Consider the following 18036-nt stretch of genomic DNA (forward strand, 5'->3'; position numbering starts at 1 on the left):
TGCTTTGTCCAGCTCCCAATTTCACTCCAGATTCTCCTAGCTCAATGTTAAGATGTATCAGTGTCAGCAGAATTATTTGTCACAGCTAAAACTTTTCCAAGCTCTAATTATATTGCACGCCATGGATTTCATGCAGCTAGAGGCCTTTTTATCATTTTATAAACTCAATTTCTGAATAGTTTTAAAATTCCACCATATTAATTCAGATTGAACTGAAATTCAGCACTGAAAGTAGTTCAGCTGACAGTGTTGTAAAGTGAGAGAAAACTCCTGTAAATAATACAGGTGTCATTGCTATATGCAAGCCCTTAATTACAATTTAAATCTGAAGTGGGCAGAACACCAATGTAGTTGATCTTTGGATGATATGCAGAAGAGCACCAAGGATTTCTGATTCTCAGTTTTTAAAAAATGTAAATAACCTTTTTCCAAATTAAATTGCTGGAACACATGGCTTGGGGTTTTTGGGGTGTGGTGAGGGGCAGGATCAAGAATGCATTTTGAGTGAAAGGATTGTGACCTCAGTACCTATACAAAATCCTGTGCTAAGATTCCTTAATTCTAAGTGGATGTCTGCCCCTTGTCCTAAGCCACTAGTTTGTCTCCAGCTGGTGGATCTTGGGGTCTAGCAAAATAGATCTCTCAAGCTTGAAGTTCATCTGCCTCTGCTCTAGAGTGCTTGTTTTTTGTTTGTTTTTTAGCAGTGGCTTCTGAACCAGGGTACCCCATAGCATTTCAGGGCTTGTCCTAGGTGAGACAGGGTTTCTACAAGGTCCCATAAGTTGAAGTGGGGAATCCCAAAAGCTTGGTTCTATTCTGATGACTTGGTTGCAACCCACCCACCTACCCATTGCTATCATTTTTTGTGTGACAAAGGAAACCAAGTTTACAAGAAATGCCCTTCATTGAGTGGGAAAGTGTGGGCAGAGAGGGAAGAAGGGATAGGCCATTTTGACTGAGAGGTTTAGAATTTAACAGGGCTGTCCAATCTTCATGAGAGAGAAGTTGAGAGAAACATATGTGTATTTGTCTCAAATGCTCATTGTTCTTTAGCAAGTTTTCTCTCCTGAGCAGACATAGAAGAGTTCTGCTGAATTAGGTGGTATCCCTCTTCCTACTGACTATACTTCTGAATCATTTTCAGTCTACCAGAAATAACGCATTACATCTACCACCTTTATTTTCATTCTGGTTTTTTCTGTTCCAGTACTTCTGCACAATTTTTTTATTATTGTGCAGTCTTATCCCTCTTTTCTCCCACTTTCAGTTTTAGGGCTGGTATTCATGTGTGATGTTCAGTTTGTTCTTCCTGTATTTTCCTTTTTAGTAGAGTTTTTATCCTTGCCCCACTCTAGATCTGGGACTTCGCATGTGAATCTTTTTCAATTAAACTGAGCTATTTTATCTTATTTTTCACTCTGCTTGTTTCTCTCATGCACTCAGGCCCAGCCCCCAGTTGTGTGCGTGCCTTTCTCTGACTCTGCCAGAATGAAATTGTTAATTTAAGCCCCTTTTAAGCACCACACACACACACACCCTCTTATTCATGAGAGGCACATGCACCTGGCAACCCATGGGGTGCCCTAGCCCCCAACCCTACTGATAGGTTTAGACAAATGACTGGTGGGTCTGGTAATGGCAGTAGCAGAAGTATTAGCATCAGCAGCACTGTGTGTTCTGAATTCTCTCAAACTCAAACACTGATGTAGGCAAGAGGAGCAATACTCAGCTTCTTTCTGAAGCTGGCATGAACAGTAGTGGGAGCAAGAGGCAGAGTATATTCTAGCATTGCTTTGAATTGGCAGTGGATCTGAAGGCATGCCGTCTGCTTGCGTTACAGGAAACAGCTTGCAGGAAACTAATGGTTTAATATGTCACAAATATACTATAGATAGTAGCCATAGGACAAAGGCCCCAGGTAAAAGGGACTGTTGAATTGAAAAAGTTTGGCATAGAATAAATCACATAATGATCTCGGTGCAGTAAAGGTTTCAGCTGGTGCAGGCATAGCAGAGGCTTGTGAAAGAACAAAGGAAGACAGTTGAGAGGAAGTACATAAACAGGAACCCAAGACTGTACAACTACAGCACATGAATCAAACTTGCGGTTAGCGCAAGTGGTGTGTTGAAATTTCTCAGTAGTTTTCCTATCCTGCAAAAGAGGCTTCAACAATAGAGATGGTAAAAGTTGGTTCTTCCTGAGGCAGAGTGGGATCCGGACCCTGAGTCAAACCAGGAAGACTATGAAGCACCTCAGGATGATACGAGCTGCTTCCCAAAGTGCAATATTGGTATCTGAACTGAATCCTGATGTTGGTGCTCCCCCCTGGCAACTGTTGATTTGAGGGCTAATTATGCTCAATGCAAATACTTCCATATTGGACGTGCCTGCCAGCCTTCAAGCTAAAAAGACCTAGAGTTTTCTAAAATTACTATTAAAGATATACTGAAAACTGTTTATTCAATGTGATACTTTTTTATTTTCAGTACATCAGACACTTGGCATAAATATGTTCTTATACTGTGATTGGAATATAGACTTTTCCTTTTAAAAAAACAACAACCACCAAAAAGCCTAATTATATTTAAGATTCATTATGCACTTTAGCACTAAGATCCTGAGGTGTTTGGTGTGTGATTTTTTTTGTTTTTTGCTCAGTACTTTCATTAACCCTTCTTGTTTCATGCAGTCAAAAGATTTCAGGGATGCAACACAGTTTTAGAAATATTGATTTCAGACTTCTGAAATAAAGTCCTGTGTATTCTCTTGTCTATTTCCTTGCACTCTCTGTGGTACATATCAGCAACTACTTAATCTTAGTCAGTTAAAGCTGACAGTTGACTGATAGGCAAGAGCTCTGTTCAGAGAAAAATCCAATCAGAAAAGCCTCTGTGGAGGCATCAAGTCTAGTTTAGGAGCCAAATGTTATTCTACAGCAATTCCATGGAGCACAAATGTAAAGGTTTGCCAATAGTCCATGGATCTGATTAGAGAAAGAAGTGAGGCATCCATCAATTGCCTTGTACTAAAGATGGGTCAAGACAAGAGTATTATGCTAGTCCAACCTTTTATGCTCAAAGAAATCTCAAACTTAGGAAACATGTTGAGATGGAAAGTACCAGAGCACTAAGGCCAGTCAAATAAAATTTCATTTTGAGGAGGAGAGCCTTATCTAAAGGAAGTATGCAAGCCACAGCTCATCTTGGCAGAACTGGACTGTCTGCAAACAAATGTAAGCCATAGTGCAGGCAATATATTTGATTCCTTTGTAAATGTGATAGGAAAACATTAATAAAGAATTGCGGGAGGGTCAGGCAAAAATGAATCTGTGCAGTGTACTATCCTCACCATTCCAAATTAGGCAGGAATACATGTGATTTCTCTACCTTATATTGGTACTCTACTTATACAGTGGGAATTGTGCGCTGTGCTAGTGTTAGGTAATAGTTGAAATAACTTTCCCATCACATATACACCTGTGATTTGGAGGTCACAGTTAATTACACCATAGATGTCACCCAGGAGGCAGAAAAATGGCACCCCCTCTGGGATCTGCAACCTGAATTGAAGAACTTGAAAGCTTGCCACATACTTCTCCTGATAAAGGTATTGCCCAACTGCAGATTTGGAAGTTGTTGTTTTTCCTTACGGAGCAACACAGTTTTCTTCTTTTTTCATATGCCTGAAATGAGCTGTTCCACGTTTGCTTGATGTGCTAAGGTGCTAGCCCTTACTGTGAGAAAAAGCCGAATGTATTAATATAGCGATATTAGCTAGATGTTTTATTATTTTATCTATTTAACCATCTGTTCATTTCTTGCATTCAGTACTGAAAATATGCAATGTGCTTGGCCAAAAAGACCCAAGAATAGATGGCATCAACATGGATTTAAGTACTTGTTAAATTATTGGCTCTTTGGCTTTTTTTCTCTCTCTTGACATTTCCCCGCTCCCTTTGCTAATGGAAAATGATTCATAATCATTTCACAGATGACAGGATTTCTATCTTTTAAGTGCAGAATGCTCAGCAGTATCTGCCAGAGTTGAAGGTTTTTTTTATTTCTGAGGACTTGAGGACCACCCTTTCAAGAATCTGTTGAATTGTCTAACGGCCCAGTCTGTGAAACCCTTAAAGAACCCAGCACTTTTATTGCAGGAAAGACAGCTTCAGCCTGCTTAAATATGGGAAACTGCATTAGCAGAATGTGAGAATTAGCAGCAGAGCACCTGAGTCTCCTGGCAGCAGGTTTCCTGGCTATACCTTCCTTTTGCTAGAAAAGCCCATTAGTTACTGGGTGAGCCAGGACAACTCCCAACACTCACATTCCAATTGGTTGGGCCAACATAGTATGAAGATCTGGGTCAGGCCGTGTAGGAAAAGCCATGCAAATCTTGCTGGTCTTTCTTCCCTTGAAGTACAGTAGGGTTTTAAAGACTCCTACTTTATCTTAAATAATTTTTTTTTAAGTTGAAAAAGGGGGGGAAATAGTGTGTCTTTTTATCTTTCCCCAAATCCCTTCAGTTACAGAACCTGTTGTAGATCTGTATAATTTACAGCTGCTGTATATAGCCTTTATTGCAATAATATACGACATGTTTTGAAACTGGCGTCGTTTAGAGGACTGAATCTCATTAAACCAATTTAGCTTTTCTAGAATGTGACCTGTACAGGGGAAAGTTCCCTTTCAAATGGCTTCAATTATCATTTGTTCTTTGTTGATTGCTTGGAAACCACAAATCAATATTGAAAGAATGATTGATGTACAACCATCACACTTGGTCTTTTGAATTTGATACACAACTCTGTGGGTGTATACATGCATTTATTTTGTGACAAGGTGGCAGAGAAAATGAAGATAATTTCCTCAAAGCTATACTTTTTCATCAGGGAATTTTACACCTAAAGTTATCAGGAATAGGGAGGGGGGAATAATTCTAGCCTTGGGAAAAATAAATCTTTCTAAAATGCCTATCTAAAAACATCACCTGCTAACCATTTAATGTACTTATAGTTTATGCCTTCCATAGCATTACTTTTTAATCTATTCTAGTCTGTGTACCTGGTAAGAAGGAAGCCTGGAGCCAATTGCAATTGCTTTGCAACTCATATCTTTAGCCACCAAGTTGTTGGCTTTTTTCCCTTCCCTTTATTCCTCAAGGTTCCTGACTCTTGAGCTTTTAATGGAAATGATGCCTCATTAACACAAGTACCAACCATGTAGCTTCACTGCAGACTTTGGGTGCTTGAGTTTACCACTTCACTATCCTTTATTGTATCTGTAATGCTCTCTGGCAAATGTCTAAATAAAAGGGGAAAGCCTTTAAAAGAAAAATAAAATAAGGAATTGAAATGTACATTAAGAGACCTTAGCAATGTTCCAAAGAGCCATGCACATGCGGTATCTGAACTTTTTTCTTTGAGCAGCAGATATGTATGTACGCAAACACGCCTTATTATTATCATATAATTATTATTGTTATCATTATACCTCTTTTCTGAGCAGGAATTTATCCAAAGTGGGTTACAAAATTGGGGGGGGGGGGACAGAAGAAAAAAAAAAACAATTTTAAAATGATAATGTGGCATTGCTCTACTTAAAAATGCATTAACATAGCCAGAAAGAACACAATTCAACCTGACCATCTCCCACCTAATAAACATGCTTGGAAGGCCAGTTGGGAGTTTTCGGTGCCGTCTGAAAAGCCTGTAAAGTATCAACTTGCCATATATTCAGTCAGGGATGCCAACTTGAATAAAATATTTGGGGATCGCGTGTAAGCCCCACCCCAAATAATCAATCACATGATGTGATACAGGTACACCATTTGAATTACCTTTGGGAGGCAGGCCCTTCAAATACGTTATTGAGGAAGCCAAAGGGACTCCCATAGCATGTTTGTAGTTCTGATCATAGAATCACAGAATTGTAGTGTTGGAAGGGACTCCGAGGGTCACCTAGCCCAACCCCGAGTAAAACAGAAATCTCAACTAAAGCATCCATGACAGATGGCCATCCAACCTCTGCTTAAAAACCTCCAATGAAGAAGAGTCCACAAACTCCCAAGGAAGTCTGTTCCACTGCTGAACTGTCAGGAAATTCATCTTGATGTTTTGTCAGAATTTCCCTTCTTGTAACTTGAAGCCATTGGTTCGAGTCATACCCTCCAGAGCAGGAAAAAGCAAGCTTGCTCCATCTTCCATGTCACAGCCCTTTAGATGTCTGAAGATGGCTAGCATATTTCCTCTCAGTTTAGCCTCTTTTGCAGGCTAAACATACCCAACTACCTCAGCAGTTCCTCATAAGGTTGGGTTAGCAGACCCTTGATCATCTTGGTTGCCCTCCTCTGCTCATGTTCCAGGTTGTCAATATCCTTCTTAGACTGTGGCACCCAGAAGTGGACACAGTACTCCAGGTGTGATCTGACCAAGGCAGAATAGAGTGGCACTATGACTTGCCTTGATCATGACACAATACTTTTGTCAATGCCGCCAGAATAGCATTAGCTTTTTTTGCTGCTGCATCACACTGGTGACTCATGTTAAGCTTGTGGTCTTCTAAGACACCTAGATCCTTTTCACATGTACTATTAGTAAGCCAGGTATCCTCCACCTTATATTTGTGGAACTGGTTCTTCCTGCCTCAGTTCAGAACCTGACATTTGTCCCTACTGAAATTCATTTTCTTAGTTTGAGATAAGTTCTCCAATCTGTTAAGGTCATATTGAATCCTGATTCTGTCTTCTACAGCATTAGCTACCCCTCCTAGTTTGGTGTCATCTGCAAATTTGATGAGCATCCCCTCAAGTTCTTTGTGCAACTCATTTATAAAGATGCTGAACAACAACAGGCCTTGGTAAGATTTGAAGAAAGTGTTGTAAGCACTTATTAGCTATTGCAGCTTCAAGGTTCAGTGAATTTATCAGAATACAATTCTGGTTTCCAGACTGAAAACTCACCAGCAGTGCGTCTTTGCCTTAGAGCAGATTATAACACGTAGATTAACATGTGTGCTGAGAACAAATATATTTAAATGAATTATGCCAAAACAAATGAATCACCGTATTTTTCGCTCCATAAGACGCACCAGACCATAAGACGCACCTAGTTTTTGGAGGAGGAAAACAAGAAAAAAAATATTCTGAATCCCAGAAACCAGAACAGCAAGAGGGATTGCTGCGCAGCGAAAGCAGTGATCCCTCTTGCTGTGCTGGCTTATGGGATAGCTGCACAGCCTGCATTCGCTCCATAAGATGCACACACATTTCCCCTTACTTTTTAGGAGGGAAAAAGTGAGTCTTATAGAGCAAAAAATACGGTATGTTTTATGTTTATGCGGTAATATATTGGTACATTCCTGAAGACACACTTTGATGTTACTTTTCTATCAGCATTAGCTAATGTTAGCCATACTAACTACATGGGTATAGTCAGTGTTAGTCATGCTCAGTGCAGACCCTTCAATGGCTAAATAGCAGTTCTATTCATTCCAGTAGGTTTATTCAAGAACATTGGGAAATCCATTATACTGAGTCAAGTTATTGGTCCATCTAGCTCAATATTGTCTTTACAGACTGGCAGTAGCCTGCTCTTTGTATAGAGACTGAAGAGATCATTTTCTGAAATCTGTGTTCACACAAGCAACCAGGGACAGTCCAGTAGAAATAGCTCAATTTCTTTTGAGTGACAATAATAGTTTCATAACACACAGAGTGACCCTCTATGCACTGGCTGCAACAAAGGGGGTGTGAGAATCAGGAAAAAGAAATTAAATAAAATCGCTATAAATTGTTGTGCTGATTCAGAGGTTTAATCTGAAATTAAGCTGGATTTGGGGTTGTTGGCATCTCTGGTAACATTTCTCTTACATCGTGGTTTTTCTTCCATTGGGGATGTTGGTTCATATTATGGATGTATGATCTGTATTTTATTCATACTGTTGCTGTGGGTTTGTCATGGCCATGGCTAGAACAACAAAACTTACATTGAATGGTGGAATGGATATTTGAATATTTTCAAACTGCAATGGCTGCCTATTGCACCCTTGTGCAAAAGGCAGATGACATTCAGCATTTATTTATGAAAGCGAAGTAAGTTCTAGTGATCTTAGCCAAGCGCCCTCAATTCTTTCCTCCACAATTTCTGTTTTCTGTGCTCAGTTTTGTTTGGCCTTCTATGTGAATATTCATTTAACTCATGAGACCATTGCAAGGAAATAGGGTTTGGCACAGCAATAAAAAAAAAGTGTCTGCATATAAACATTTATTAGAGGCCCACAAACTTCGATGCAGCAAAATCTAAACTATGAGATCTACCAAACTAAAGGGTTCCACGGTGCAAATTTAAATTGATTCAGCTTCTGTTGTCTATGTAGTTAAGATCATTTGTTAGGCCTCATTCTTACAAACATTGTGATTAAAATTTCCTGCAGTTCAAAATATCTTGCCATCTTTCATTCATGAGCCTTGGTTTCTTAATATGTGTTGCTTTTTCTTTTTGCCTAATGTACACAATATCGTTTTGTATCTAAGCAACAACATTACCAAATAATAGAAAAACATAACATGTAATATAGTGCTATAATTCTGATGCTGTACTAGGGAGCTGGGGGGTGGGAGAGACAGAACTAATTTTTTAATTATGCACCATGGAGCTATTGCAAATGTACTGTGAGATAGGGAGAATGTGCAGTGTTGCAATTTCAAATCCATTGTTTTTATTATACAAACTCATTCATATTGCCTTCTGAAACTGTGCATTTAATTCCACCAAGATGATAAAATACAGATATTATTTAGATAACACATTTCAATTAGCTGCTCTAACAGCACAGTCCTAGACATGTCTACTCAGAAGTAAGCCCCATTGAGTTCAATGGGACTTACTCCTAAGTAATAGGATTGTAATCTAAATCTAGTTTAAACCGTCTTTATAGTCACATATCAATTATAACATAACCACAGGAACTAACATCTCTGAGCTTCATCAAAATCAATCAATTCTCTTAGGCTGAATCTGGAATGGTTGTTTCAATGGAATTGCTCCCACAGGCAGTTTTGATCCATTTAGTCTTCAGCTCTATAATGCATTCCGAATCAGATTATCCCTCATAATATATTCCTACGTAATGTTTTATTTCAGCAGCAACTTTTGCCATATAGAATAATAAATGAATCTGCAAACTCGCTAGAGCTGTCTGCGACAAAGGTGTAATCTACACACACATAAAAACTGCTGTGAAAATACTTTTTTAAAAAAAAAACGTTTTGAAAAATACACTGAATTTGGCATAGCTTCACTGTCACCATCTATTCTCACATTTGTATATTGCACCTTACAAAACATTTAAAATGTTTTATTTGCAGCTGTATAGCTGAGTCCAAGGACTGAATGTATTTCATACTTCCATGGTTAGCCTATGGAAGCACAAAACATACTGGGAATCGCAGTTTATATATATATATATATATAGACTTTATTTGCGTAGCCGACAGGCCATAGCATCAAAGGACAAACACCAACAAAAATACATTACGAATATAGTTACCATAAAATCTTATGACCTATTAAAACCCTAGATAGATGCTGGATTATCATTCATCCATGACCTTCTGTCCCATGGGTGGCGGCCTTTTCTCTGGTAGATTGTTCCAGGTCGGTTAAGTGAATAGACCAGCTAAATTGAAAGATTATAAATATAAATATAACCTTGGAGGGATGGTCAGGACAGGGAGAAAGATAATAATAACCAGATGCAGATAAATTAATAATCTCAGTACTTAAAACTTGGCAGAGGTAATAAAATAATAATAATAAAACGTAAAGATAATAATAAGATCCTAGGCGAGGAATCCGGGTGACGACACTAATGTCATTCAGATAGCAGCTCTCAGTCTCATTGCTCTCTCGATAAATTTGGCAACCTTCTCTGCTGTCGAGCTGTTCTGGTCGGCTAGGAGTGAGAACAATTTGGCTTCACAAGAGCGGCCCGGAATGGCAGATAGGAGCGGCGTGATGGTCTCGTCCCTGAGATCTTTATATAGGGAGCAAGACAAGAGAACGTGTGACACAGTCTCTACGTAGCCAGCTCCACAGGGGCAGAGCCGGTTCTCGAATGAAATTTTTTGATATCTACCTTCAAGAACAGCTGAGGGTAACATATTTAGTCTGGCCAGTGTAAAGGCCCGTCTGAGTTTTGGAATGGTTAAGGTAGACAAATAAGGTGCCCGAAAATCAAAGTGGGAGGGGGGCAGATAAGCGTACCAAGCACTAAATTTCTTAATATAGGCCAGATTATTCTGCTGCTCAATATCCTTCATGCGCTGGTCAATAAGGGTTTTTGCCTTGGGGAGACCCATTTTCAGGAGATGCTGTGCTTGGAGGCCACATGTTTTTGATGCACTATTTTGGACCACCGACTTCTATGAGCATCTCGTGCTACTAGAGGTAGTAGTCCGGATGGGTTTAAATTTAAGCGAAGCCAATAGTTGAATGTTCTTAACCAGGTCCGGGTTTCGACGGAGAGGAGGCCGTAGGGCCGCATTTGGTGCGCATGGTGGAATGGCTAGAATCTGTCTTAAAAATTTAGACTGGACCGTTTCAAGTGTGCGGCAATGATTTCCCGTCCAGATTTGGGCCCCGTAGAGTAATTGTGCCAAGGGTTTTGCTTTGAAAGACCTCCAGAGCTGCTGGGATATGTCTGCCCCCCTTCGTAAAGTAAAAGCGAGACAGTATTTTGGCGCTTTGAGATGCTTTTTCCCTAGCATATTTATGATGGGCCTCCCAGACCCCTGTTGACTAGAAAACTACTCCAAGGTATTTGAAAATTTTGACCTGTTCTATTGGCTGATTGTCCATCTCCCATCTGTGAAGTCTGTGTCTCCTAGCGAAGACCATGACTTTGTTTTTTTGGTGATTAACCACCAGTTGATCTCTCCTGCAGTAGACTGAGAATTCTCTTAGTAGCCTTTTGAGGCCTACTTTAGTTCGTGATAAGAGAACTGCGTCGTCCGCATAGAGGAACGCTGAAATTGATTTTTCGGCCAATTTAGGGGCATGAAACTCCAGGGATGTTAGGTATTTGACCATGTCATTTATATATAAGTTGAATAAGGCCGGGGCTAAAATACAGCCCTGCTTGACTCCTTTGGTGGCTGGTACAGGGCCAATTAGTTGCCCATTTACTGAGGTTCTTACATATAACTTAGAGTCTTTATATAGGCTTTTTATCAAGAATAGTAATCTTTTGTCAATGTTGGTAGCATTGAGTTTAGCCCAAAGTTTGACTCGTGAGATCGAGTCAAAGGCCGCCTTCAGGTCAATAAATGCTGCGTATAAAATCCCACGTGTTTTATTGATGTATTTGTCAATGAGGTGTGCTAATACGAAGCAATGGTCTATTGTTGTTCTGCCCTGTCTGATGCCGGCTTGCTCCTCTGCCAGAACTGCCTCAGTTTCCATCCAGTCAATTAGTTTGATGTGGAGGTGTTTGGCATACAGTTTGCTGGGGATAGTAAGGAGGCTAATGGGTCTATAGCTCGCTGGATCTGCCATAGGACCCTTTTTATAGATTGGAATAATTACTGCCTCTGTCCAGCAACCAGGTATTATGCCTGTTGAATCGATGTATGTAAATATTGACGCCATTATAGGAGCCCACCAACTGATATTGTTCTTCATGAGCTCTGCTGGAATGTGGTCTATGCCCGGCGCTTTGTTGTTTTTCAGTTGGGCAATTAGTTTCCCCACCTCCTCTATGGAGACAGGAGGCCAATATGGTAAATTCTCGGAGTAGACACTTGGATCATTGTGCTGAGCTTTGTCGTCATAGAAGAGGGTTTGAAAATATTTCATCCACTCCTGGGGTTCTACAGTACATGTGGGACCAATCCGCTCCTGGCCCAGGAGGCCCGTAATGGTACGCCAGAAGGAGGTTGAGTCTTTCTCATTCGAGGCCTTCATTAAATTACAACCGGGCCAATCTCTCAGCTTTGAAACTTCGACACAGAGTTATAGGCGAATCTTGATATCAGAATATAGTCTATCACACTTCCTCCCATCTTTGAAAAATGGGTATACTCCCCTGGGCGATCCTCTTCCTTATTACCGTTTAATATCATCAGCTCCCTTCTTTTTGTAATCTGGGTTACAAAGAAACTGCAAGTGGGTCATGGTCTGAGAACCATCTTGTTGGTCTAGGTCTGGTCAGAGCCTGGATGGGAACCCCATGCATTCTGCCTTAAATTTCATTATGGAAGAAAGGCAGGATATAAATAAAGTCATCCTTTATTTATTTGCATTACTGTTCTGCTCTTCCAGAAAATCTTATCTGGACAATGCAGATAGAAGTGAAAAACTAGAAGTATAAAAATAAAGCATGGACATAAAATACCATATAAACTCTGTGTGTGTGTGTTTAATTACAATAAAAGAACATCAAAATAAAACCAGCAACAAAAAACAATAGTGCAGAAAACTTTAAAACAACTAAAAATGATAAAAACACCTATAAAATATTAAATAATAAAACACCACTATATGACTCCCAGTGCTTTTCTGAGCACAATTCAAAGTGTTGGTGCTGACCTTTAAAGCCCTAAATGACCTCATCCCAGAATACCTGAAGGAGCATCTCCACCCCCATCACTCTGGCCAGACACTGAGGTCCTTCTCCAGGGGTCTTCTGCTAGTTCTCTCAATGTGAGAAGCGAAGTTACAGGGAACCAGGCAGAGGGCCTTCTCAATAGTGGTGCCATCCCTGTGGAACACCCTCCCTTCAGATGTCAAAGAAACAAACAACTATTTGACTTCTAGAAGACATCTGAATGCAGCCCTGTTTAGGGAAGTTTTTAATGTTTGATGTTTTATTGTGTTTTTATTTTTCTGCAAGGAACCGCCCAGATAAGCTGGGGAAACCCAGCCAGATGGATAGGGTATAAATAATAAAATTATTATTTTTATTCCTGTCCAGATAGGGGTGCAGCTGGGCCCATTGGTGTTCGTGTGAGAGGGGGTGCAGAGGCAGCTGCTTCAGGCACAAAAATTATTAGGGGCGTAACCCAAGCTACAGCACTGCACTGCAGCGGTCCCAAATGTGCTGCAAAACTGGGAGGGAGATGTATCCCTTTCCTAGTCCAGCAACACAGTATGAGCATCTCTCAGGCAGCCAGGTATCTCGCTGCCCACTCCTTTCAGCACCTTAGTTCCACATCCTTTGCCCAGAGGCACCATGCACCACATTCTTCTCACATGCTATGGCTGCCACCACTGCCGTGCACCCTGGGTTGCTTCTCTGCCAGTTGGCCCTCTTAGCTCTCTCATGCTCCCACTTTGGGACAAAGGCAAACAGGGCCCCTCTGGCATCACAGAGCCCCCAGTCCAGGCCTCTGTATGGGAGCAGGCAGTTGCAGTGGTGTCGGGACACTGCCAGAGTTTCAGCTGTGTGAACCTTGACTGACAGTGCACCAGCTCTTAGGCTGCACTGGCGAAGCTTCCTGTGAATATCCTATAGAGAGTTGAAATGGCTGGTGCAGGGTGAGCCACAGCAATGGATTGGCTCCAGTTGGGCAGTTGGAGTCTGCGTCCAGCACCACCTGGGAGAGCCCACATCTCAGAGGTTGTGCTAAAAATTGGGGGAGGAGGATCCACCGCGATGTGCTAGCCCCCTTTCCCATGGTGATGCCGCCCCCTTTTGCGTCTTGTCCTGGGCACTGGCAACTCACGCTATGCCACTTCTGGGCCACCAGCCAAAACTGATGAAAGGTATATCATAGCTGTGTGCGCGCTCAGTACTGTAAGGTGTGTGTGTGTGAGAGAGAGGAATTTCAGATAAGACGCAAAGCTGTTCTCAAGCACAGTGTGTTTACAGACGACACTTGCAGTCAATATTTTGTATCAGTACCCTTATGATTGTGAGTAAACATTTTGTGTTAACATTCATGATGATGTTCAGTAAATAATAATTTGAGTTTCTAAAATGTGTGTTACAGCCTGTGGAGTGGAAGTAAAATATTCTTTATTACAGCAAGAATACTTGCTTAGTCTGACTAAGAATCATTTTATTTCCATAGTGCTAGATATTGAAAGGGAACTGTTTTCCCATGTGTAATGATTTGCCTTTCCATAGACTTAATTAGGACATTGTGAATCAATATGAAACCAGATCTTGTTTACACTTAAAGTCAATGATTGAACATTGTTTTCAATGGCATTTCCATCTTCCTTTGGAAAATTGTCATTATTTTTTTAAAACATGGCATTTATTTCCATTTCAAAGAAGTGCCTTTCATTTTGCATAAATATACAAATTTTCAAGCTGCACAGACAAAAGATTCACTGCTTGACAGCTGGCATTATCTTTGGACTATTGTTCAGGTAGTTGGAACCAAGTTAGCTTTTACCTATTGCTATTTTATCATTTGCTTCACACCTTCAACAGAGCTACAGTCTCAACCTGACCTGCTGAAATTGAAAATGTAACCTTCCCAAAATAACAGATGAGGGATTCTTTGTGTTGACATTTTGTGTGGGTCTTATTCTCTGAGCCTGTGACCTACCACATGGAGAAACTTCTAAAAACTACCAACTTGCAATGCCAAAGACAGTTATATCCTCCTGGGGGCCTACATCCATTGAACTTCTATTGCAATGTTAACTCTAATGATCATAGAGGTTGAAAATAATAGGAGAAATGAACAATAGAATACAGCCAACTCTCCTAAAGAGTATTGTCTTGACAGTTCAAGGTGCTCATAACTTTGTTCATACACTGCAAGTCTAAATTTCAATAAGGGGTGGAAATAATTCCCCAGGGATTTCTAGCATAGTAGGGAACAAAAAATTGGTGAACGGATTAACTGTACAAAACAATAGAACACAAAACAAATATGTCTATAACTTTCATATGTTGAACATATTTAGTAGGAAACATGTGAATATATGAAAGGACTCAGTTGCTGAACATCAAACTGGATGATAAACTTTGTAATTACAAACTCTGGATGGGGACTGCACAACTAGTTCAACACATCCAAGGGAGCTTGAGCTTGTTTCTTAAATGGCAGCCTCCCTCATTCCACAGAGCAAATGAATTTTAATATTTTGGAGATGATTGAAAGCTGTTTGTGATATGATATGGAGGTCTCCCATTAGATCCAAAAGGAAAAAAATAATTACTCTGGTCTCTTTTTGGGGGGAGGAAGTTTTTTTTGGAGGAAGACTAAGTAAGACTTGCTGAACAGCTCCACTTCAACCTGTTTACAGGGTTCTTGATTTCCCAACAAATGAATAATTTTATTTTTCACCTTTTTTCATTTTGTGAGCTGCTCAGGGCCCAGGGACCAAACTTGGCCCTCAGGTTCTCTCTATCTGGCCTCAGAACTCTCTCTCTAGGCCACAGAAACCCTGTTTCACATCCCAAATACTTTTGCCTGACTGGCCTGTGTCCTTGAACATTAATAACGCCTCTTGCTTGTTTCAATGTAGCCAAGAAAGTGGTTTGTGAGTGTGTGTAGAAACTAGCTTACTGTAGAATGATAAAAATTTACATTTATTGCTGTAACCCTGACTTTTGGCCCTCAGAAAGCTGCCCAGAAGGGAATGTGGCACTTGGGCTGAGAAGGTCTCCCAATCCCTGGTCTGTGAAGTGGTGCTATTTAGAACAAAGTGACCAAGCCTCACTTGCCTTCAAAACTTGCAGGTGAAAGCACAAGCCTCACTATTTCTATATTTATTTATTTATGTTTGTTTGTTTTTTCTGTCATGGCTTTTTAGAGGTGCCAGGTTCCATATGCAAGACTTTTGCTATAGAGTTCAAGTAAACAAGCTGCTGATTGCTGTCCTGTTCTTTCTGACCCACAGATGCTTGAGAAATTTGTTGCTGCTTTGGCCCCAGTTCCATCAGCTGCCTCCTTGCGGAGACACGTGCTCATTGTTTCATCAGACCAGCACAACTGCATTTTGCACTGAGAGTTCCTTCTTCTCCACATGGCCTTTCTACTGGTGTCAGCATACCTTCTGCTGACTCATGCCCATGGCGCTCCAGTTGAGAACGGGGCTCTCATGGAGACGCTGAAGTCCCAAGTGATGCTGTTCAGCAATAAGAGTGAACACTATTCAGCACAAGTGAGACCTCCTGGAACGAGCAGACGAATACCTCACACAATCATCATCGGAGTTCGCAAAGGAGGGACCAGGGCCTTACTTGAAATGTTGGATGTTCACCCAAACATTGTGGTAGCGGCTACTGAAGTTCACTTCTTCGACTGGGATGAGAATTACGTGAAAGGAATTGACTGGTACAGGGGCCTGATGCCATTTTCATATGAAAATCAAATAACTATTGAGAAAACACCAGGCTATTTTACCTCGCCACAGGCTCCCGAAAGGATTCATGATATGAATAGTTCCATTAAACTGCTGCTTATTCTAAGAGACCCCACAGAGAGAGTTATCTCTGATTATACCCAAGTCTATTACAACAGGCTGGAAAGCCACAAGCCTGTTCAGCTCTTTGAAGACATTGTTATTAAAAATGGAGCACTTAATACCAAATACAAGGCTATCCAGCGAAGCCTGTATGACATCCACATGGAGAGGTGGCTTAAACATTTCCATTTGGATCAGATTCACATAGTAGATGGAAATACCTTGATCAAGGACCCTCTTCCTGAATTACAAAAAGTGGAAAGATTTCTGAACCTGCCATCCAGAATTATGTCTTCAAATTTTTATTTTAACCAGACCAAGGGTTTCTATTGCATTAGGAGTGATGGAAGAGAGAGATGTTTACATGAATCAAAAGGACGGCCACATCCTGTTGTCAACAGTACTGTTTTAGAGCAACTTTACTCCTACTTCAGAGAGCACAATGCAAATTTTTACAGAATGATTAATCATTCCTTTGACTGGCATTAGTAACTTGCGGGGGGAGGCAGTTTGTTTGTTTTCTAATGTCCTGCAGTAATTTATTTTCAAGCACTTCTCATAAACTCTGAGTTGCATCCAACATGATATGAAGACCAGAGTTTTCTTCCCTGGGTTTAACACTAGAAGTCAATTGCGTTAATGGCGGACACTCTTTAGTGTACTTGGGGGCAATAGGCTTAGTGTTGGCTTTTAACTACAATAATGAACTTGATTGCACCAGTCCAAGTCCACTGACTTAAATGGAGTTATTTCAGATTTACACTTGTATAGCCGAGATGACTCATTTGTCTCTCTTTATTCAAAGTTATAAGCAAATGGAGTTTCACAGAAAACCATTCCTTAACCGATGTATAACAAAAAAAAAAAGGGGTTGTGTAACTGAAATGGTATTATTCTAACCTTCAGTTTTTGTTGACTGCTTTTATTTTTCTATCTAGCTCCATGACAGTGGGATTGATTTCTATAACTTTTCATACAGTGAAATAATTATATATTAGAAGAAAAGATGACTTGAAGTGGTCCCATTATATAATTTAAAATCTTTTTTGTGAAATAATGATTGTAAAAAGTATATCTCACTTAAATGAGCCTCAAGGCTGCTCCCTGTTATGGCTCCCTCTATGTAGGGTCTTTATATTAAGTAAGACATTCATCATGTGCATGGGTATAAAGCCGTTTAACCTGTTCATACAAGTGTTAAGCGTTTCATATCTCCAATGCAAACAAATGAGGGCTCTAAAATAATCCCATTTTACACAGTAGACATCAAAAAGTACACAAGTGTCCATTTAATCACAAAAATCATGAGCCACTTACTTTTTTTTATAAAAAAATACCCTTCATCAATACACAATTATTGGTCTTGTTTGTATTTTGTAACCATTTGTTCCAATAGTTTATATAACTAATTTGGCACAAAGTTTATTGCAAAAAAAAAAAAAAGTTTAATTGCCTGCTCTCCAAAGTGTGGAGTAACTTTTGTAATATCTATTTGCAAATCATAAGATGTACTCAGAGTGCAAAGTAACTTCATGTGGTATTGTATACTATACACACAATATTCAAAATATCAAGTATGGGTTTCTGGTTTATCTATAAAACTATACATCTAC

At 40.1% G+C, this 18036-nt stretch overlaps 1 pseudogene across 3 annotated transcripts in view; it reads left to right on the forward strand.

Moving 5' to 3' along the window:
- The window catches only part of LOC307217352 (heparan sulfate glucosamine 3-O-sulfotransferase 1 pseudogene), an 81957-nt pseudogene extending 64210 nt beyond the window's left edge, over positions 1-17747 (forward strand). For all 3 annotated transcript variants that reach the window (XR_013844016.1, XR_013844018.1, XR_013844019.1), the window contains one exon: positions 15857-17747. The product of XR_013844016.1 is annotated as a heparan sulfate glucosamine 3-O-sulfotransferase 1 pseudogene (transcript). The remainder of the gene's footprint in view (positions 1-15856) is intronic.
- The last annotated feature ends 289 nt before the right edge of the window (positions 17748-18036 follow it).

This window comes from Podarcis cretensis, assembly GCF_951804945.1.
Source record: "Podarcis cretensis genome assembly, chromosome: 5".
Lineage (NCBI taxonomy): Eukaryota > Metazoa > Chordata > Lepidosauria > Squamata > Lacertidae > Podarcis > Podarcis cretensis.